The 24,993-nt window shown below is 36.5% G+C and overlaps 1 protein-coding gene across 1 annotated transcript in view; it reads right to left on the bottom strand.

Moving 5' to 3' along the window:
* LOC100644907 overlaps positions 1-4,893 on the bottom strand; it is a 162,645-nt gene extending 157,752 nt beyond the window's left edge. Inside the window, exon 1 of the mRNA XM_003400796.4 lies at positions 4,620-4,893. The gene's annotated coding sequence lies outside the window, so the exon portion shown is untranslated. The remainder of the gene's footprint in view (positions 1-4,619) is intronic.
* Between the last annotated feature and the right edge of the window lie 20,100 nt (positions 4,894-24,993).

The raw sequence follows: 24,993 nt of genomic DNA, 5'->3' as shown, positions 1-24,993 counted from the left end.
AATATACTGTATACATTTGACCCTGCTCAAAGGAAATAAAGTAACCTAGAAATCATGGTTAAAAGACGTAATTAAATCCTCACCATATTTCATGCAGCTTTCATCTCTTTCAGTCGAAATTCATTGGTAACTGGCGAGGGAGAAGTTTTCGTTCAAAAGCGTACGACAGTTTTTCCAGGTCTCGGTGAAGAGCATTCCAAGAAAGCGGGAGAACATCAAAGAACGTTAGAACAACCGTCGGCATTCGCTCAGAAACCACTGTGGGATTTTTCAACTTTTCTCATCGGAACGTCGAACCTGTCGTGACAGCCGCAAACTTTTTCAACAAAAAAAAACCGATCAGAAAAAGGGAAACAAGGATGTAAAAAGAAAGGAAGTCGAGGGGCCGCGTGTCACTCGTGAAAGGTGAAAGAAGAAGGCGAGAGCAAGCTTGGCACTGATCTTTCCAGGCGTGAATCGTGGTGGGTTCGAACTTTTAATTACCTGATACTTAAGAAACGGTCTACGAAAAGAGAGAAGAAAAAGAGAACGGCGGCGAAAAAGAAGAGAAAAGTTAGAACAAAAAAAAGCGAATAAAATGGCCCGCGAAACGTGCAAGCCTAGGAGCGGCTTGCGTTTGCGGAACAGACTTAAATAACCACGCGAAACTGCTTCCTAACAAGAACGAAAATCTTTCGAGTATCCTTCTCGGACGAGGCAGCAATTTGAACTTCGAACGCTGCAACGCTCAGTTTTTTTCAATTAATTAAACCAAAAGTATTGAGAAGCCCCGGTCGACTCGTATAAATTGCAAGATGAGAAATGATCCTGTAATTGGAAACTATTTTTTACATCGGTCGAGGGGGAAAAAAATATGAAAACTGTTGATTCGCAAAAAGCAAACACGTTATTGGAAAAATTCCAATACGAAGATGGGAAAGATGAATTGAAAGATATATTCTCCGAATGTTTCATTCTTTGTCGTATATGATTTTTCTTCTCGTTAGTTGAATTTCATAACATGCGCTCGATTTCGTCGACATGAAATTCTGATTTCACTGAAAAGATCGAACAAGCAGCTGCGGATATTATATTTCTTGCTGTATTGCTTTCAATCGCAAAATGATTTCTTCCTACGTTAGATTAATGCGAGAAAGCATTTCTTGTTATTTCTTCAAAATATCCTGCACAATTTTGTACGCCATGCAAGATTTTATCTGGTTTTGCTAGAACTGTAACTCGCAACTCTCGTGAGTAATGGAATGGCAATTCATTCTTGGACAAATTCAATAAGAGTCGGTGATCAATCATGGAGTAATGCTCATCGTGAAATCATTTGTATCGTTTTATCATTAAAGATAATCTATTACGAAGAATGTAATCCGCTTTACAATGCAAGATTAATCTTCCCGCGTGAACAAGAATAAGCTGACCGCGTAACTGGGCAATTATTCTTCTATACTCCTTTTGCATTATGCATAAAAAGAAACACGAATATCGAATGAAGTATTGCAACAATAATAAATATTTCTGACATTTCTACGAAATAATCTCTAAACTTTACAAACAAGAGATTATGGAAAGAAATTAATCATTTCAGACGCAAATGCTTCCAATCCATACCGTCCCCAAAATATATTATGTGTCGTTAATGCAACGCGTTGCCGATTCCAAAATTATCAAACAGAATGAAATAGAATTAAATTTAATGCACGCAATCAGATCAGGAAATTGCTTTCATTTCATAATATCAAGTTTAAACGATCGAACGCGGCTTCTTTAAAATTCGCGATCAACGAGCAAACGCGAATCTCGCGGTTGATTTTTCGTCACCCCTCTCCACGCGTCGACTCTGTATTTCCCAGTAGACGAGTCTCGGTATATTTAATTGAAAAACATGTAATTCGTAATTTCCCAAGAGAGACGTCCGCGCGACTCCTCTTGATCGTTAAGCTTCGCGACGAGAAATCCATAGAACAATTTCGGAATAACGTTGAGCGTTCTCCTCCTCGTTTCTCTGTTTCTTTTACATTCCTTCGCTCGTATAGATTCCAACTTAAATAAATTAACGCGCACCCGAGCCGCTTCTCTTTCCGTTTACTCGTACTTATTCCTGTTAAAACGTCGATCTTCATGCTAAGTTTACTTAGGATCGTCCGATTTAAATCTCCGACTCCAGCATTCATTAAATTGGTCGACTTAAAGGAGATGAATAAAACTTCTAATACAATGAAGTTATGATTTCTTTTGGGCCCTGGCACTTATCCGTTTTAATAGCATGAAACGACTGGAAAAGTTTTATGAATAAAGGTACGTAAGGACATTTCTTCGAAATTTACGTAAAAAGGATGTATATTTTTCATTTAAAATGTAATTTTTATACTTTGAAATTTGTTATTTTGCAAAAAGAGCTAGGCAAATGAACATAGTGGAAAACGAATAGCTTTGTTCTAACGATTCGGTGACATATGAAAAGAGATTTAAACGCGACCTAGTTTTCAAAAACTGCGGAATTTCAATGCTTTTAACATTTTTTGTAACCTATGGTAACAAAAACGTTCATTAGAACCATAAAACAAAGATTATAGCTGAAAGTACCGTGTATTGACGTTTGTAAATTACACATGAAATGTTCAAACACGAATAGAAATGGGTGCGAACTAAAAAAACGTAGTTGCAAAAATTAAAAAATTATTTTCACAGAAGGTTTAAAAAAATTCAACAAAAGAATTCTCTTTTATTGAAAAAATGTTTGAAGGAAAACACTATTGTTCGATTAAACAAGACTTAAACAAAAATGTCTAAATAAAATCTTAACATCTACTAAAGATATTTCTATACTAATCACATGAAATTTTGTTTTCGCTTACGTTTGTTGCATTAACTTAAATTTTCCAATAAATATAATTCTCAAATTTCGTGACAATTAACGTGTATGACCGTTCGATAACGTTTTCTCATAAGATTTTTATACTAGCGTGTTATCATATATTTCAACGCTATCATTTATCCTCTTCACCACCATACTGACAGGTTCACAGTAAATAGTAACAGCGTAACTCAGTTTCCGGAAATAAAAGACGTAAACAATTTGCGGGGAAAATGTGGTGTGCTTCGGCTTGCGAATACACAAGGGAATATTGAGCCGTTTATTTCTCTGTCCTGTGAATCATCTACACGGAGATAATAATTCGCCGACCACGAATTACAATTTATCTGAAAATGTTCTTTCACGGTTACAAAATTGAAAGTCACGTCTAATTAACTCGTAATTATTCAGTTCTCTATTCCCTTACTTCCTTCTGCAAAATCTATTTAAAACAGTTTAGTTTTGGTACAATTGGTAATCTTTGTTTGAAAACTTTCATTATTTCTGTTCCTAGATTGCTGCATAATTAAAAATTTAAATGTAAAAATTGTACAAACTACATCATAATATATGTTAGAAGATACATTAATTGAGCTTAATTAATTTGATCATTTTCTAAGTTCCATTAATCAGAAGGTAATTAAATATCCATCAAATTCCATGAATGATTAATCTTATACAAAAGAGTCCTAAGATTCATTAATTACGGAAGTATTAATTTGAATAATCTGTATATGAATATGAACATTATTTAGTTAGAGATAATTCCTCAAAATAAAAGGAAATTTAGTCCTTTATATATATTACATTTAATGGTTGATAAAATCACGAGATCCTCGAAATGAACGAAATAATATTTTTTCAACATGTAAACAGAGTCCCAAGTTTGTATTTCTTACAAAAAATTGTAAACACGCATGTTTGCGAGATACGCATTGCAACCTACTAAATCATGTTGTTATCAAAATTGTACACAGTGGGGAAACCTTTCCTATGATGTGGTCTACATTAATTAATTAATTTCTTTTTAGCTTGTTACTTTTATTTAAAATCTACAATGGTAATAATTCATTTCATTATCTAAAGAATAATCCGTAGACCGGAGTCGGACTTTCGAGAGAATACCATGGTACAGAATCGTACAGAAAATATCAGAATAATATATTCATAATCCCCTGCTACACACAAAGATAAAAGTATCACTCGTTACTGTATTTCTCGTATGCACAGTATCTTCTGTTCGACTACGTAGAAAGGGAGTAATATTGCGTTCCAGCGTTGTTAAATTAATGATTCAATCAAATCAACTCTCACGTTTCGATGCATATTGTAAAAGTTCCGAAATAAAAACAAAAAAGAATTCAACTATTGATTCTTGTTAAATTCGTGAAATTATTGAATTATTTCTGGCTTACTTTGATTTTCAAATAAATTTAATGAACTCCGTTTTTCATTAGTACGAAATCAAATCTTTCATTAGCATGTTACAAGCTATGGATAAAAATATACTCCAAATTTTAGGCATGTGTTCTTGTAGTCGTTATAGTTTCCAAATACGTTCTATTAATTCCAAAAGTTATTATAGAACACTGGCATCAGTTTTATCGTAACGATCGATTTTTCATTCGAGCGATACAAATTTTTAATACCAATAAACCCACATGAAATGCCATAGAATCCTATATTATCGACGGAGTCTAGCGTTAAAACGTCAAAAATCTTGCATGAAAACCACTTAATTCTAATATATCCAATTATGTGTAAAACATACCTGTACTTGAAGTAAAGTCGCCAAAATCCAGATGTGCAACGTGTATGTAGAAGTTCCAGCATTCGATCACTATCCGTCAGGAATAGTCACGTTGAACGATGCATAAATGACGCGAGTGACTGCATAGTGGGTGGAGGTAGCCGGTAGCACATTTGGACACTAAACTGTCACGAGAATATAACACACAGCTGTAACAGAAGCTCGCGTTGCTCGAGAAACGTCGTATCAATCCATTCGTACTCGACGGCGGCCGGAGGCGAACTGCCCTTCGTAACGCGCGCGCCACCACCTAAAGCGTGCCAGCGATTCTATCCGAGTGCTGCAAGGACAGGCGAACTTGCACGAGCTTTTTGCAACGGGCTTTCTTCGGTACAAACGTGTGTGAAATCATGTCACAGTATGCTTTCTCAGATTTACAACGTCTACGATTGATTAGTGAAGCTATCCTGGCAATCCTAATTAACTGCTATTCAATTTCAATTCCATAATCTTAAATTAACAATACTATCCTATGTAATGCGAATATTAAGACAATTAATATACAACAAGACAATACATATATATAATACAATTATAGACAATAACAATAAATCAAAGTATGAAACATGATGTATGAAGTATGATGCGTAACAAGCTATTGGCATCATATTTAATTTTTCGAACGATTACCATTGATCACCCTTTCGTAATCACTTTCTCGTGATCACGTACTCGTACAAAAAATTAAACACGATGCCAATGGCTTGCTACGTGTCATGTTTCATACTTTGATTTATGTTTCGAAAGAGAATATTCGAATGGACTTTCAATGGAGTGTGATAGTCTTAATATTTGTATGACGCGAGGTGATATTATCCATTTAAGGTTATGAATTTGAAATTGTAATCTAATTGCGGTTTATTAGTATTTGTATTATCATGGGTGACTTGATATAGGAACTGAAGCATGTAAACGACGCCAAGAACATTCTACTTTTGCAATGATTAGACACATGTCGAAAATTTGACACAAATGACATATGTAGACTTAAAATCTCCAAATACCTTAGTTATTTCCATCTCGGGAGCCGAGTTGAACAGTACTAACAATATCTGGCACTGTTAATTACGCTAATCACTTAAATAATGTACAAAAACTGCAGAGCGCGACGTGTGTTTGTGGATCTCAAATTGGCGGGAAGCGTAATGGTGGAAAACGAAGAATTCAATCTCAATTGACATTAATTCGGCGCACCACCGATAGATAGTGGTAGTATCGATCTAACGTCCGCTAATGCAGCCGCGAAATACGAACTAAATATTTTATATATTTATTAATAATTTACGAGTTATTTCGTTTAATATACTGCAAAAACTATTCCGTTACAATTGACAAATGAATTTCCGAGTATCCGGTGAAGGCATCAAACGTAAAATATATTAACGCTTAAATAATTTATTGGCATATAGAGAATTGAACAATGCCTAACAGGGTACTAACAGGAACTTTAGTTTCCAAGCGATTAAACTTTCACGATGAAGTAATTAACTGCATATATTATATCTCGGTGTTATTAAAGTTGCAGAAATTCCTCGTACAGTTATGTAGCAGTCTATTGTTTTACGCTGGATTGCTATTACGAAATGATTATATTAGTATCGGAAATCATCCTTATATTGTTTCTTGTTTAATTATAACATGCTTAGAGCATGCAATCTGAAACTACCTTTAATAAGATGTCTAACTAACCATCAAATACATATCATAATAATAATTACTATCAGTTCTTTTGCATTTTTGCAAGCGATGTTTACGATATTCAATGAACTTAATTTCATTCTCTTCATATTTTTATATCATTCTTACGTAGGTACTTTTAATATTGTGCTTTTCTAAAAATTTAATTATCCAATTAGCAGAATATCCTATTCTTTTTTCTAGAAATGTCATATTATTTAAACTGTAATTTATATATGATACTTTTCGTAAAATTGTATTAAAATTTATAAAAGAAAGGGAACAGAGTACACTTTAGAATTTCAAAATTCAATATCAAATTTTATATCTCATATCTGGAATACATAGTTAGCAGACAAATTTGTACTTGTTTCCGATGAATTACTATTTTAGATTATGCTACATTAAAATCTATCCAATAGACGTTCAATAAACTTTGGCAAGAAAGGGAATAATGAGAGAATTTATGTCGGGACCTATGAGCTCAAGCAATTCACTTTGCATTCTAGCGTACGGATGCAGTCTGCTGCACGAATTCGCAATACGCATACACGCCTCCGCACGAAGCGTTGTATATAATTGTGTTATAATAGCTATCGCAGGTGTCGGCTCGTTAAATTGTTAATACATTGCTGCACGAGCCTCGCAGAAATTCCACCGATTAATGTTGTACCATCGTACTGATATTACCTTCCGTATGACACTTTCATTTTCGTAGCGACCGGAAACAACGTTGAGCGAATTCGAATAATGGACATTGCAATCTCATGGAAAATTAATCAATTAAACTACCAAATGAAATCGATACTTCCTGTTCCAATTGATAAGAGTGATCTTCTTTTATTAAATTTTGTCGTGACTATTCCGGGAATCGTATCGCACAAAAGTTTTAAATTGCAATAGTTGTTTATTACATCAATCTTATTTTAAAAAATTATGGTGCTTTATTTAATAATTTTATTTAATATGAAATGTTAATTCCTTTTTCAGAATATATGAAATAGTAAAGATAGTAATTGCGAGATTCAGATCCGGTCAATAACATTACAGCCATTCTAACGCCAGACGTGAACGTCTAATGATAATTAATTGCCGAGAAATGTTGAGAATAATTAATCGTTGGGAAATAATTAATCGTGCCGGATGATAAAATAAACATGATTCGACTGTAATTTATAATGTGCACGTGGTGGACGGCAAAATCCTCAATAAGCCCTAAAAAAATTTGCTTCTCCATAAAGTTATTAAGCACTGTTTTCTAGCAAACTGCTGCAGCATTAACGAAATTTGTGTACTCTCTAATTCTGAAATACTAAATTCTTAAATAAAGAATACTAGTAAATAGTATTCTTAAGTCTTTAAATATTAAAGAGGTTAAATGAAAAATATAAAAAAACACACGTATAGTTGCAAAAATTTTATCTGGCGCAGAATATTTAAAGCCTACAAACTTTATAATCTACAATATTCGATACGGTTACCTCACATACATGTACCTTCAACACTTTTGATAACCTGTTCGATATTCCAAGCATAACTGCCGAAATTCAAGAAACGATACACGTAGCAGAAAAACGACAGCCGCGGGAGCGAAACTAACACCAGCGACAGAAATACCTGCCAGACGAAACTCGCTCCCTGTGCAAGACCGATCGATCAATCTTGAGGAAGCAATAGAGATTCGCGTCGCGCATTATCATTTTCCTCAACGTCGTATGTAAAAACTCATTATAAAACGTGCACGAGCATAAAAATTTCTTGTGATTTATAGGAGCAGCATATAGTGAGAAACTAGTTCAGTAATAAAGATATCAAAGGATAGTGAACGCTAAATGAAGTTACGTATTGTTATCGAATGAATATAACTTCGATAAGTTGTGTACAATAAATTGTTTGCAAAATCAGCAAAGATTTGGAAGACAAAAAGGAGTGAAGAAGAGTTGAATCATTTGGGGAATGAGGTTTTCAGAGGACACGATCTATCCTGAGGTCATATACCAGGGTCGAAGGCCACGACAGATACGGATATAGCACTGCAGGTGAAGATATACGCGTCAGAGACATCCACGCTGGAATCAAGGAAACCGCTAAACTCCGATAACAGGTCTCTCCTAGTGTGTCTCTTAGGTCCGTTAGCTAAATTGCCTGTTAAGTAACATCATGGTAGTAACCATTAAAGAAGAATGTTTAATTATGTTTTAATTAAGCATTACAAATTGGGAAATAAACTTTGTAATATTCTGATAATTTACGTTGTGTAGTCCATGTGATTAGGAACACGTGATAAATTTGAAGTCTGATTATCATGGATCTGAGTGAACTGATATTTAAAAATGTATAAGTATTTTATGTAGTAAGTCATTGTATTGGCTGTTTACGTCTACATGAATGTTGTGGATACCCTTTACAATTACTACCCCTTACAATTTGTGGGTCGGTTTGATTTGGCTTGATTCGGTTTGATTTCGGTTCACCCTAATTCGATGTAGTTACCGGCGCAGCCAGCATAACGATTTGCGGTCGCCTACAATTTACCTTGGTGTTTGTCTTTTAAATTTTAGCTGCGGTTCACGAACAATTTAATTTTGTTAACATTCCGAAACCAAAAAAAAAAAAAAAAAAAATATAGGACATCTATCGTGTTCTTTCCGTGATCCATCACCGTTTGAAATTTGCGGCACTGCAATTCGTTTTAAATAGAGATCAGATTTCAAGGAAGGACACATATTTGATAGAAATTGATAAAACCTAGATATGTACTGTAAAATGAAATGTTCATGTTAATTTGATTCTAGTAAACGAAATAAATCTCATTTCTCAAGCCTTGTTAACTAACCCATCGTTGGAATAGTACGATCGGAATCAAATGGCTTGAAAATTATATACGAGGCGGGAATAACGTCGATGAACTGCTTTAATGTTCAAAGGAATTTAATAGATTTATGCTATTGGACAAAATCGATATTGGACCGCACGGAAACGTTTCCCTACGATACTAAAACTTGCTCAAATAATCTATTCAAGTATCCACATAACGTACCAAACATAATGTACCAAAATTCTCTCTATACATCACTCCACGTAGTATATTCTTTTCGTTTAACGATCGTTTCTTCAGTGAGAATAAATATCCTTTGAAAGGAATCCTATTTACAAACATGAAATATTTCGGTCGATACTTCGCCGAAAGAACATATCAGATCCTGCATCGGCTACGAAATAATTCGACAACGTCATGAATTTCAAAAGGTATAATTCTAGAGGGAGATAGATCCATCCCTCGAGATAACCATAAATCATAAGATAAGAAACACTCCCATCGAATATAATCACGTTTAATGGACTTCTTCGAAAGATTTTCTCTGATCTCCATTGGGAACAGAATTCGAACTCAAAGAGGGCGGAAAGATACGCGTGATGCCGACACGTGGTGTCGAACAGTCAAACAATGGCCACAGCAAATGACGTGTTAAGTGACCAAAGACAAAAGTATGGGTGCGGAAAATCAGGTTCCATTGTGTGTTCCTTGTAAACTTCGCTCTTCATACCAAATAGGTCGAAGTACGACGTGAATGAAGGGCAGAGAGAAGCAACAGAGGAGTGGCAGAGGGAGAGGATAGAGGAGACTCGAGAGCTGTTTCTAGCCCATCAATCATGGTATTTACGTGCGCAGGCTAACCTCCACGTGCTAGCCGGTACAATGCTGAAAGCTCGTCGAAAGGAAAGCCCTGAGTTTACCGAGAGAGCTTCGGAAACCCCATTCGCAAAGCTCGCTCTTTCTATAGCGTCGACTATTCTTCGCATAATAATATCCAACAAGTAACGGAGCTTCTGAAGTGTGAACGATATGAATTAACAGTGAAAGTGAGGACCTGATCATATACGAATATTTATATAAAGCAAAAAATTTTACGCTACAACTATTAGTCTTCAATATCTATCATGATATAACATATAAGTACATTGAAGTGATATAATCAAAATAAACGTCAGGTTCATGGCCCAAAAAATGAGTACCTTTATACCATAATATCATTTAATAAATTAATAACTTAATAAAAGTTTCCCAAAAGTTTCTGCATATATCTAATAAATGAAAGGACAAAGTTGTTATTAAGTCAATAATTTCAGTAAACCTTTAATATTGCAGCTTTGTATCGTAATTTAATATCTGGACATTAAAAATTCTGGTAAATGAACCATTTAGTATCGGCGTAATGCAGCATTCATAAATTATAGTATCGCAGCAATATTCAGATAAAATAAGATTTAAAAATGTGGGCATGTAGATATGTAGACGACACTGTATTTAGACGGTTACATGGTAGGGAATTTACATAAATGTATAATGCAATCTTTTATCTCGACGTTTGCTTAAATATTCGTCCTACTCTAATAAATATGTGTAATATAAAGTGTCGTATATGTATTTTGAAAATAGAGTCGAAGTGTAATATTTTTGTATTCCACCAGCGATCTTCCTTCTTATCTCGAATTCCAGTACAGTCGTACTGGGTCCAGGTAACCCGCAGGTCTGCAATTTTCTTCCCAAACTGTTATCAGCTTCTCTAAAATCCCCTACTTCTCTGTCTTAACCTGCTTTCTTATTCATTCGTTTTATCTTATTACGCTTTCCCAGAAACGATTTCGATATAGTACAGTAATCTTTAGTTCTTTACGCTTGGGAATAGCATGGAAACAGCATGGAAATCTCTCTTCTGAGACGAGAGTGCAACAGGACGTAAGGTACAAGTGCACGTTCGTAGATTCACACAAAGATACTTCGCCGTATATGAGTGCACTCAGTTTTAAATATGCTACGAAATATTACATCCGAAAATTAACATAAACTCGTAGAATGTTTCCTGAGCTATTTCCTGGCAACACGGGAGCTACACCACATTCGAAGGTTAAAGAATTTTAATAAATCGCAACACTACTTCTATCTAAAATATAAACGCTTGCCACAATTCTTGTTAATATTATTCAATTAACGATAGTCTCTTTTTTAAAAATAAAACTCATTAATTCCACGAGGGAATGAAACGTCTCATAACTCGCAAGCGCGGAAATTCATGGAGTAAAAAGTAAAAATGTTTATTCTCTAAAGCAGTAACCCAACGACAATTCCATAGTGGAAAGCCGTTTTGCGTGCAGCTTGTGTGTCATCAGGATCTACGATGATATTATGATAAGGTAGCAAAATTCCACGGTCTGTGTGGATGCTTTTTAGTAGAGGACAAAAGCGTGTCCGACAGAGCGAGCGGAGCAGTAGCTAATTGCTCGCCGACTGCATTACAGGTGCATCAACTGTAAAACCAGGTACACGCAGCTCGCACAGTACCCCAGTCTAATTGAGCAGACTGAGAGACTTCCAAGCAGACTGTCGCAACTGATGCACTTTTACAAAACATCCGTCCTCATTTCAACGAAATAGAGCTTAACAAAAATTGTCGGGGGAACTGTCAGGTATAAATCCATGTATTTCTATGTGCGCGCCCAATAAAGATGCGTTGGTATGAATACACTCGAGCAGCAATTCGATGAATGAAATTGCTGGCGCCCGTGTGTCGAGAAAGTAATTCGTGGTAAAACGAGTCCTTTCAACTTAAAGCACGATCGAGTGTACGTGGAGATTCAGGATGCAAAATACACTGTTCTATGTCAGCTCCAAATTCTATGAAAGCTTTTACGATTTTCACGGTGAGTAGAAACTCTTGCAGATACCAGCGAAACGTGCTGAGAAATATTTATTCGTTGGTTATTCAATTAAAGAGATGTGGAAGTGAGAGGCGAACGTTCGTTTGTCTAATGTCCTTTCGTATTTTATTTTCCTACAGGTTGTAAAAGTCTATGATGTAAACTTACCATTCCTATTGGTTCTCTAATATCACCAGTCGGCGAACTATCGTGCAATACGTCGCGTGAAATGACATATGTGTCTAATGCATCAAAATATTTTCTCTAGTTTTTCAATGATATCATAAATCGTATCCAAGTATATAAAACGACCCTCTCGATTTACCCCCTCCCCCGCGCTTCTGACCGTTTCTTTTTGAACCGAAGCCAGAACAAAATCTATCGCTGGAAAAGATCAAAGGTCAGCAATTGAGAAGCTGCACCTGTCGATGACGACGCCTGTGATGCCATTACAGCACGGAATTTTGCGTGGAAAGCGTCCAGACGCTCCTAAATAGGGAACTTTTATTCAAAGAGTGTCTCTGAACGTGAGATCAAATTAGTTCGAGGTGTCAGATAAAAATAAACTCCGTCTTTCTTCAGCTGCATCGCGAGAAAAGTAGGAAGGAAAGATGGGGGGGGGGAGCAAGAAAAAAAAAGAAAGAAGAAGAAGAAGAGAAAGGGAACATTCACGCTCTTTTCATCCCTTCTGCCTGCGTTCCTCCATTTTATTTCGCCGTGGCTGCATGGAAGAGCAAGGTTCGAACCAGGATGAGCAAAGAAAAGGAGCTCGAACGGGGTGAGGTCACAATGCTGCGGATATAGCGAAGGAATTGCACGTGACGCGGAAATTCGTTTACACGGTGTCTGTGCCTCTGCCCTCCTGTAATGCGTACTGATGTCCCGCGTTCCATTCTACTCCAATGACGCGGATCCTTAAACTTTATTTTCTAAGTACTCTTAAGATACAATTTTATGAACGAATGCGAAGAATTGCGCGACGACATGTTGTCGCGAAGAAATTGTTCAGAACGAAGGGGGACAATTTCTTCGCTTCTAGCGGAAAACCGGAAACTGTGTCTCTTTTGCTATTCTGGGTAACCAACTGTATTTTTTATTTGAAGTAAAGATTTTAACAATCTTTCGTGATCCGCGCCGCTCACGTTCAGGCCATATCTCACTTGCGTTGTAAGATTTAAAATCAGAGGAAGAATCAACGAATGTTTCTCGAATATTTCTTCAGACATAAAAGTCGCCGTATTCTTAAAATTCCTGAACAATGTTCGATTCGAAGCATACTTTATCTTTCTTAGATCAAAGTCCAGCAATTTTCTCAAGGCGACTTCCTTCGAATCCTCGGATAACGTGTTCTAAAATTGACGTTGGAAGGGCAATTTCGAAAATTACTCGTTGTGGTGTGCAGGCAGACGCGAAAGGGGGCTGAATTGCCCCCTTCCATGCCTTTGGAGGGCTGAATTACCAACCCTACATCCTGTGAGTGACGTTATCACGGTGCATTTGGTGCATTTGATGCATCCGGTAGGTTCGTGCCTAGGTGTCTGTCTGTCCAGAACAGCCAAGTCACTGCATTCGATATTCCATATTGCGGAACGTTTCTGCTTACCAACAGGTACAACCTGCTCAGCTGTTATTTGCATTTACCTTTGCCCTAATAGCAAACAATGCATGCCTCTCAAATACGATGAATCTGCATATTACTCTACTATTCAACTACAAACTCCACTAAATCTTTTATTATGTATCGTCAGGAGATATTAGTTATGAAAATACAATTCCCAGTCTAGCTTTAACACGATGATGATCAGCTATTTCGTGTAAAAGCCAATATGTGCCATCGGCTGCGTCCATAATTAGATAAAAAATTTTAATGATTTTCAATAACGAATTAATTGTACTATTATACAGTTATTCATTCTTACGATTATGCAATTTCTTCCATTTCCGTTAATTTTTTTAACGTAAAAATCAGAAACTTTGTAATATAGCAGAAACTTCGTTCAAAAGAAAGTACACTTTTCGATAAGACTTACAACACTCTCATTCTCTGTCATTCTAATTAAATACTCCGTTCTCCCACTTAGTGCAACACTCGCGTCCGCGCACAAAGTTCGCCGGTCAATCGAAAGTTTCGTCGAAGTTAGCGGGGAAACTTAATTGAAGTAAATATTCCGTACACTGACGAAATACGTGCATACGCAACCACCATCCTTTCGAAGAAGATCGCTTGTCTTGTATTTGTACACTTGGAAGATACAGGCTTGTTCCCGCGGTTTCTGCATTCTCCAGAATCCAACGACTAATTCCCTACAGTCCTGCCCTCGAGTAGAAACGTGAGACACGGAGGTGTAGTATCGTGGAGGTCGTGTGTCGTAATGGCGATAACCTTTATGGCTTCTGCACTAGAGATACCAACTATGTATGTCGCTACGTAGCTACGTCTCAAAACTGTACTCACTATAACACTGCGGATGTTACGTGATTTCATCCACTTTGTACGTTTCTGGGACGCGATTGTTCCAAGTATCAGATACTCTCATTGCTTGTGAACATTGACGTTTTCGACACTTGTTTCGATCCTTCCTTTGTTAATAATATCTGATGCCTGCAATACGATATGTCGAAACCAGAACTTTCAGTTCAATGTACGTAGCTTTTGACAAGGAGTGATATTATTCGAGAGTTTGTTAATTATCATTATATATATTCTGAATTTATTTGGAACGGAAGCATGTGGTCTTTTGTATCGTGAGAAATTATCGATGCAGCGTGTTGAATGTTACCTAGGAACAACGTGCCGCAGAAAATATTCATTGTATGCGGTGCTAAAGTATCGACGAATAAATACATAAAAATCGACGCTGCATGTGTGGCACGTTACATAAAATAAAATCTCAGCTTGGGAACATTGAGTTATATTCTGATAGGTATACACTTCTTAAGATGATGTTTTTATTATATCCTACATGCGAATATATTACTTCCGTAAATCTTTTACTGGACAGTTTTTTAAGTTAATGAAATTTTAAGTTGATTATTTTTTAAATTCTTGGATTCTATCTGTTTTCTTTCTTTTTCTTGGAGATGTAGAGAATCTGGGAACAAGGAGAATGTACATACATAATTTGGTGTAGTGAATCGATCGAATCTCAATTTAGATGGACCCGTCATACAAGACGAATATTTCGCTTCGTCGAGCAACCTCTCCAGCAATAGACGTTTCAGATACGCGGAGATAAGAGCGGTTGGGTGTTAGGTTGCACTCCTGGGTTTGCATCATCCCTCAACCCTGACCCTGCATCCCTTGCCATACATACATCTCCGTAACTTCATGGTTAGCTACTCTATACAGTGCAACAAATATTCACTACCATACTCAATTTTTCTGACGCTGGATGGATAAAATATTTTCAACCTTCTATTTCAGCTTTGAAATCGCATTCGAATAAAATATAAAAATGACAAAAATGTACGATAGTCATGAAAAATATTATCCAAAATGTGACGAGTTTAAACGGCCGCAGTAGAGGAAGATAAATATGGTCAGACATTCTAAGCGCGAATGGCAATAGAAAGTTCTCTGAAAATAAATAATTATTCAAGATTTCATGTTGATTTTAATTGTACCAGAATGAAGGAAAGAAATGAACGCAGTAAGCGTTCTGCCAGCAAATAACCAAAGTTTCCGATTCAAAACTGTAACGAAGAAAGGATAAAGCTGGAAAAAGTTCCCCCTAACCACTATAATATTTGCATAATCGTACGTAACAATTATCGTTCATCGGACTAGGGGAACTAGATCCAACTGAGTTTTTCCTATTCTCAATTTGCATATGCAAATTTACATATACACGACGAATCTTCAACGAGTTTCAAAGAATAGCTACCCATCAAAGAATTCTAAATCCTCGACCTATTTAATGAAAATCTTAAACAGCATCGGCTGCTGTTCCTACCAACGAATTTTTCCTCAAATCGAGCAGTATTTTCGAAGAAATAAGGAAAAAAAGAAGACCCAAGAAGCAGAAGAATAATGCAGGAGGGTGAAAGATATCGTTGATGGTGAAAGAGGGATGCTGGCGGCACAGATCGAGCAGCGGAGGCTGTAAAAAGTAGTAATTCGCGTGGGGTCCATAAAAATGTTTATCACCGTCAATAAAAAGACTCTCTGGTCCTGGCGGGTTTCTAGCTCTTTGCCGCTCCGCCGGTACGATGCTTAACGTAAAGCTGAAAAGGAAGCCAAAAATGGACGGCAAAGGAGGCCAAGGGTGTAGCTTTAATCTTAACGACGAACCAACCGATAAAATCTACCGACCGCGGCTGTTTACTCGTTGTTTTTTGTTTTAGAAAGAATTATTAATCGCGAGACTGTGTTCTGTTCAGAAATTGTATCTGAATACCTGCATATCCAGGTTCAGGTTTACGAGCAGGAAATATTGAAGGAAACGTTGTGAAGGTACGCGATTGGATAAAAAAATAACAAACGAGTTCTGGCAGTCGGATGTTGCATGGAATCGTTTTCATTTAAAACATTCGCCATGGTCCCCTCGAAGGGTCCAACCAACACTCAACATCTCTTTCAGGTTCGGCTTTAAGATGCCTTCGAGATGTATGTAAAATGAAAACAAAACATTTCTAATTGTGTAAAAAGATTTTTTGAGTTATATGGTCGATAAGATTCTTTCGTGTTGTTCTAAATAATCACAAACAAATTAAACCTGTTTATAACTCGACGATAGTGAATTCAATGGTATATTAGATACAATAATTTTTATTTCGAGAAACATACAAAGTTTTAATTTTGAGATAATATTTCTTATTTCCAATTATCTATCTCCTGACTCTAAATAAATTACACTTCGAACTACAACAGAATACAAATCGGAGATACAACTTTGTAATACAGCTATATTTCGTTGTGAGAAAAAAACGTCATTCCAACGCTAATAAATAATGTCATTATCCTCACGATAGCTTGTGTTTTCGCGCAGTACGCTGCCTACTATACGAGTCGTGCAATAGCAATTTCGCCTTGTCTCTGCATAAACTTTTATAGAGGCATTGAAAGTCTCTGGTAGTAGACGTTGCAAACACTAGTGAAGTTAAGACACCATTGTCGAGCGAAGCTAGTTCAAATTACAATGTACCGTGTTAGAGTTAAAATTTCTAGTAACAAATTCTCCACCAGTTATATAAGAATATTCAGTATCCAATAAGCGGTAGTGTCCTATCTCCTTTAATATATCCATTTTATCGTCAGTCAATATTTTATTGCTATTGCGTCGGGAAGGTCGTCAAAATCTCTCTCAGGATTTACCGGAACGCTTGGCACGTGAGTGGAAAATAGAGCAGATGGTTGATACATGGGCAGGTTAATATAATACAAGGGATTTATCTGGCTTACCAAGCGCAAACGTTAATGAGAAAATAGATTTTGGTTTATTCCGGCTAATTGCAGCAAATTGTGACAGAGATTTAGCAATTAAGATAAATGAGACATAAGATGTGTAAATTGATTTGTTTATTATCGTAAACTGTCATTAATTTCTTACTAATCCAATAAAGTTGTTAGAATTGTACACCGTATAACGTACAATTTGTCTCTTGTCAATCTATTATAATAATATTACTAGTTAGTAAATTATTATGCATTGTGGAAATCTCATTTCAAAATTTGTGAAACTTTGTAAAAACCATATTCCATCGTAAAGGGCCTCCTTTGTTACGAACACTTATTAAATGGTGAGACCAATAGCCAAACATTCTAGTTAGTTTCTAGTTTATCGCTCGTATCGAAACTCTGATGGTATTAAATTTCTAGCACAGAATTATTCCAAACATCCGTAAAGTTTTATCGAAGCCAGAATTTCGAACGTTTAGGAAACTCTCTTGTTGCAGCTGCTGCTTCTAATTTTCGGAACTACGATTTCTGCAACAACGAACTTCATGCAGCGTCGAACACCTGTTGAAAATTAAAATCAAATTCAAAATTCACCAATTTTAATCCTACTTTGCAGACACGAAAATCTGTAGAAAATGCAACGCGAAGTAACTGGAGCGCTCTTGTCTTGCAACTTGCTCGTGACTTTGAGAAAGAAATATAGAAATATATTTTAATATGACAGTAATTACGTTGAATTTATCGTATAAATTTATCATATTACAAGCGTAATTCGAATACAGCTTTCGTTGTTCGATTATTATTATACAAAAGCGAATAAAGAGAATACAGGGCAATATTATAACAATTGTTTTACCCTGTATGAAATGTTTTCTATAATTGCAACACAATTCGCAACGTGGTTTACAGAGTGTCTCTCGTTAATATAACACCGATGCGTAGTATTCTACAAACGCCCGAACTAACCACTCATCCAAAGCACATCTCATTAGTATACATGGGTTTCACGATGAACGTTTGCATTCAAGTAACAGTCGATACCCATTAGACGACTGGGCAATATTACAATAACTGGAACCAACGTGTAATTTAATAGTAATTAACGTTAGTGGATAGTGTATTGACATCGACGCAACGTCCGGAAGCATCAAAATATAATTCTCCGAAGATAGCGCTACTATGCACACATTAATTTTATCTTTGATGGACAAATTTAATTCTATATTTTTTATTTATTTCAAACTTTCGACGAAAACAGAAATATTTCATTGGATAGACCACCCATCAATGACCATATGATTCATAATTTCGAAGTTATTTATTAAAATATTATTTCCAGATTCATAATTCGCTGTAAAATCGCACGTTCGAACGTATCCCGAATATGATGAAATATTGATTACAAACATTTTACATATTCAATCTTTGACAAAACAAATTTTAACGCGGAACTAAATAAATACGTTGATATAAATTCATGAATATTGCTGTTTCTATCAAAGCAAGCATCGACAAAAGGGATATTCTCGTTGACAAGATTTGAAATTCTTTCACGTGACGAGCAGTGTCCTACAAGCGAGGCGGCGAATTTCCATCAGGAGAAGCGATAAGCATGGTAACTTTTATCTCAGTACACCTCCCCAGTCCATCCCCTTCCGTCTAGACGTAACCCTCGTATCCATGCGACTCGCTTTTTAACATAATTTCACGTTTCATTGTCCCCGGGAGTTCCAAGTTCCTACAGGGGATCTGTGAGGAGTCCTGAATTTTAATACGTTCGTATAGCGACTGCATCGCCATTTCCAGTCGGGACTGGATAAATTTGCGTACAAATGCGAGCGCAATCTTCATACGCAAAAAGAAAGAAATTTCGCTATACAGTTGCGCTCTTTGCATCTTGCGAATCTGACGAATCTGGAAAATTGACAACGTCACCGATACGTTTCATGATTCCATATCCCGCGAAGTGAAAATAATCGCGAAGTAATAATAAGCGAAGTAATAATAATAAGAATTTCAAACGATTATGATGAACCTAAGTAAAAGTAATTCGTCTCTTATGCGAGACTTGTAAGCTACGTTATTCTTTAGCTTCATAAAGTTTCGGAACTTCTGCTTGTGCAGCAGTATGCTTGCATTAGTTTTCAATTGAGTGGAACATTTTCAATGTTCCCGGATCTCAGAATGACTAATACCAAAAGATGGAACCAACAGAAATTCATTGTAAACTAAAGCTGTTCGTGTTCCTGGTAGGTACACGAAGTTAAAGAGGTTCATCCTGATGTTCATTCGTTCCGACATTCGTAGTTTAACTTAAATGGCAACCAGAGACTTGCTGTGTTCGATATAATTTCATATTTCATTGTCTCCTGAGTTCCAAGTTACTGTACAAAGTTTGCGGAGAATCCTGAATTTTAATACACCTGTGTAGGAAGTTTCTATCGTCCTTTCTGTTCTGCTCTTGTAGGTTTCTTGCTAACATCGTTTCCTTGCGACAAACTTATTTTCTGTTAACATTATTGCAACTATTAGTCACATCATTTGCACTCTTACTCGAGATACTCATAAACAGATTTACGATTCATATTCTTGTTCTGAGATTATAAAAATTTCCAATTTCAGTAAGTATTATTTCATGCAAAGGCTGGTATAACGAATAATTTACAATTTGCAACATGACACGTTTGACTCTTATTCTAAGCATTTTTAAATGGTCATTTCGCGAGACTGCAAACTCAGAGAATCAACAGAGTCGAGGATGAGAGGGTGAGAAAACAGCGAACTGAGCGCCTCATTATTCCTAAAGCTTGACTTCCCGTAAGTCTGGTTGCGAGCTTTGCGGCACGTTCTACCCACAAACAACCCTTCTTGCCTGGGAGGCAGAAACTCCGCAATAATATCCACGAGGATCGATCACGATTCACGAAATATACCATCGGCAACGAGCAATACTCACTATAGCTAGTTGATCACATAATTCCTGAACTATTCGAAAAATAAAACGTACGATATATGGTTTCGTTCTCAATTTTCGAACAATTTATACTCTAATTTCTTAAAAGTGTTGAGCACTAAAATCAATTTCCCACTTTCAACGTTTCCCTGTACATTTGAATCCTACGAGAATGAAAAACGATTGTTTCTGAGGTATTCTGATCTTTGCGGAACGAGATCATTCCTCGGCCAATTTATCGGCAATTTTTCTCGTGAATCGGAGAACAACGGTTTCCTAGCGAGAATCACGCTACCCTTGACAAGTTCGACGAACGATCAGCGGCCAGTCGTGGTAAAAGCCTGTGAATGAGGGGTCGAGAACAAACGAGCGCATTTTCCTGAGGGCTAGAACAAGAAAGAGAAGCCAATGGAGAGCCTTTATCACTCCGGGACGATTGCTCGTGTGTAAATACGTATTTCTTTTGTTTTCGGTCGGACCCTCATCAAATTTCCTGTCGCAGAGAAGCACCGGCTGTTTGACCTATCCCGAAAGGTTTGCTCGCGTTTCGACACGCGAGACCATTCGAAACTATCGTTGCATGCAAAAATTTTATAATTGATGCACGCGTATATTCATTTAAGTTAGTTACAAGATAACTTCGAGCACTCGATCTATCATCGTTTATAAAATTTCTATCATAGGAGTTGCTTATTGTGTAATTTCTTAAGAGGCAACATCAACCACAGGTTGATACATGGGTAATGGAAAGTAAGTTATTCATGGCTCTGAGCTAATAGTCACATAATGGATAACTTTGGAAGCTTTAAAGGCACCAGATGTATCCGTAATCCCTCCGACACCGAGAGCTTCCATGGGTGCTGAAGTTATTAATAGTCTCAGGAGTCTCTAAGGATTCCACGAAAGTTGAGATATCGAATATTTCAGTATCCAAAGTGTCTAGAGATTTGGTGGACACTATACAGCTAGAGGTCTACGAGATCCGTGACACTCTTCATGTATTAGACATCTAGAATCTAGACAATAGAACCAAGGGTAGCTTGGGAATTGAACCAGGGACAGATTGAGAATTTGAAAGTAAGGAACTTTAAATGTTCTTCTATGTAACACAAGTCCAGCGCTCGTGAAAATTCCAAGAATCAAGGATAATACAGGATAACACAATTCTTTTGGTAAAATGATCGATTTTTCTGCTAAAATTGCTAAATGCTGTAGGCTTTGCAGATACATGTGTGTTGTCAAATATAGGCCAAAACTGCAAACTTCGGTTGCGTACGTGTGACCCCTCTTGGTAAACAGGAAGGAAACGAGATGCTTTACGATCGACTCTTTTGACGGTAGCGGGTTTCCGGATTTCTTCCGCGAAATCTCTCCGCATTGCTTCTGCCTGAAGATTTAAAGCCTTTCAGAGGATGGAAAACACGCTGTTATGAAAAAAGTCGTTTTACTCCGATTGTAGAATGTAGCTGAGTAATACGGCACCAATAGGTATTGAAATATTTTACGGCGCGAGTATCCATTGCTCGTGACGTCAGCAACCAGATCGATCGGCTATAAAAAAAGTGGAGTTACGAATATTATATAACCAAGTGCTCCTTTTCATATTTCCTAAAAGGCAATAATATTTGATACGAAAAATATAGTTGAACGAATTCCCTAAATTCCCACTCTTCGAAACCTTTCAAAACACAAGATAGGGCATGTCTATATAGGTTTCACACAAATTCCATACATTTTACAGATACAGCTAGAGCAATGAAATCTAAATAGAGGTTTGTTCCACATTCGAAAGAGAGTAAAAAGAACTTAAAATTTTCCATAAATGCGTAAACATTCAATCATTAAAACAGACACTCACAAAGAGGAACGTAAAGGCAAACTACACCTTAGTTTCCCTTCAAACTCAAATTGAATAGTAAATTGATGTGAAAGTCTTCTCTTCACTTTCAGGCCTTGCCAAAATCGAGTTCTACATGTTTAATAGCTATTGTAATTGATCTAAACAGAGAACGGAATTGCCTGTGGAAAATAATGGAAATGAGAGAAGGACGGACCCGGCTGATCCAAGTTTCCTTCGTTGAGATGCAAGGATAACAATTTGAAAGGGTTGGTCGATGCTCCAGGAGACCAGTTTGTCGTGTAGCAGTCTGAAAATCGATGTTCTATGTCTATGATATTACCGAAGCGACGCGATGATCGTTTCATAGAAATTCTAGTAAAATTTGTATAAAAACTTGGTACTAAAAATAAAGTAGTTACTTTTTCTGGTAGAAATTGTATCAAGAAACACCAAAAATTTTAAAATCGTTGAAAAAATTATCTCAAAATAGGACATTTTAATTATTTATTCGTATTGAGAAGATATACAAGCATCTGAAATTTATAAGTTATAGCCGGCGCGCTATTTTCATGAAGCAGTTTTCAAACATTAAAATCAGCAATTTGGTATAAACGTTTTCGAGCGTAATAGTTAGCGAAATTCTATTTTTAAAGTTTCAACCAGTTTAAAATTCAGTTTCAGTTTCTGCCTCATTTTTTATTCAGTATAGTTGATTCAAATAGAAGAGGTAGCGAATAAATTTTCGTGAAATTCGTTCACACGAATATACGCAGGTATCTGTATTAACATATACAAAATTATTAAATCTGGTGTATTAATGTAACTTAATTAATGCGAAACATGTAATTAGTTCAGTATCGGGGCAGTATTGATTGAAAAACAAAACCTTTATACTTTTCCATCCGACTGTAAATTTTAAACACTCGCAATGGCAAGAACTCCAAATTAGTCTTAAAGCTAGGATAGTCAAAATGTCCAATTTGTAATTTCTCATAGAATTTTGATAGAATTATAAATGTTGGAGAATCTGAATAATTTTTTCTAAAATATATAGATTGCTAGATAGATAAAAGCTTTGGCATAAGTTTGATACTTCCGTCACTGGAGGTTTCAGTATTAAACACTATCCAACGTCTACACAAGAGTTCGGTGAATGGAACTCGACGCTTCGATCCTTTTTCTTTTTCCTTTATTTCTCGAAGATGTTTGTTTTTCTTATATTACACGACGCACGCGTATTGCGAATATTATATATTGTATATTACAGAACGAGCCAGAAGGAGAAATGGGAGTGTCAAAATCCACCAAGTAAATCATAACAAAGTAGATGGCAACTAAATTGCATTCCAGAGAAGTTTCTCGATTTGCAAGTGGACGAAACGCTAGTTCCAAAGGGTGTTGGCTTAAGGCTCAGTCAAGAGGAAATCGATCGCCTATAGAGTTCCCAGGATGGAGGGCACCCTTAGGATCCTTGAGGTTAGCACCCAGCTCTGTAATAGCGCTTAACAATGAAATATCATTGTCTAAAACGCTCTGACTAGTCTCGACATCAGAAACGGGACTAAATGGATGTTAGACCCGTATTTGAACGATCTGCGTCCGACAATAATTTAACGTCTTTCTAGAAGCTCGTCGGGGATGTCTATATCGTGACGTCAGTGACACTACGATTTTGATAATCGTTCGAAAGAGAAGGGGGATAATTAATCGTTGTTTGGACTGGTTGTCGGAGAGAGATTAATGAATGGCGAGAGCTTGTTTCGGTGGAAATAAATGAATTTATAGGTTGATCAAAGTTTCGAATAAAATGCTAAATCGACTGAAATTAAGAAGTGGAATTTCCTGCGGAAATGGAAATTTTCTTCAGATTATATTACGGAAATGGTGAACATTACAAGAATCATTTGTCTTTAATGCATCGAGGAAATCCTCTATTGGATGGAGCTAATTTTTTCATAAAAATCAAAGTTTTGTATATATACATACAATCTCCCTTTGTTCCTGTGTATCACAAATATTTGTGATAGCTTACCAATCGATCGAGTCAATAGATGCTTTATCAAGTAATTCTAAAATGGAATCGTGATCACGGCATATCTTGGCAGTCTGAAAGACGTTAGACAGTGCAAAGATCGATATACCCATATCCCATCAGGTTTCGAAAGGAATTCTGTGATCGTATCGAGGCTGAGTTGAGCACAGAGCTCCTTCGTAATAGTTGCAGGGGTCGAAACATTCCCAAAGGAGTCCTAACGCAGTATATTCATAGGAACGTATATCAGGCCCATACGTATGCCGACGCGCAAACGCGCATATACCTGGACAGCTGCAAACCGATGCATCCAGACACATAATCCGTAAGGATATCTCAAATGTACAATGCTGAGATGGTTTCTATGAAAGTTGATATAAATTCCGATCTAGTTTTTCTTATTTTAATATTGTTTCTCATCCCATGTATTCGAAAGGCGGGAATAAACGAAAGTGGCATGGTTTTAATAAATTGGGGAGAAGAGAAATTCATATATTGGTGTGTACGTTAAAAAATTTTGGAAGAAAGTAGCGAAAGGTGTAAACAGACAGTTAAGAAAGGAATGTTGAACACATAGAGGCACGAAGAAAGCAAAACACAGGTGCATAAATTAGTACGTAGATCCGACTGAAGTGGGTAAACGAATGAGAAATGAAACGGATAGACTGCATCGCAACATATGTATATGTGAACCTATGACAAGGATAATAGATATAGAGCCTAGTACAGTTGCAG

This window comes from Bombus terrestris, chromosome 14 (genome assembly GCF_910591885.1).
Source record: "Bombus terrestris chromosome 14, iyBomTerr1.2, whole genome shotgun sequence".
NCBI classification, from domain to species: Eukaryota; Metazoa; Arthropoda; class Insecta; order Hymenoptera; family Apidae; genus Bombus; species Bombus terrestris.
The sequence above is the reverse complement of the archived record's forward strand: the minus strand, read 5'-3'. Positions and strand labels throughout refer to the sequence as shown.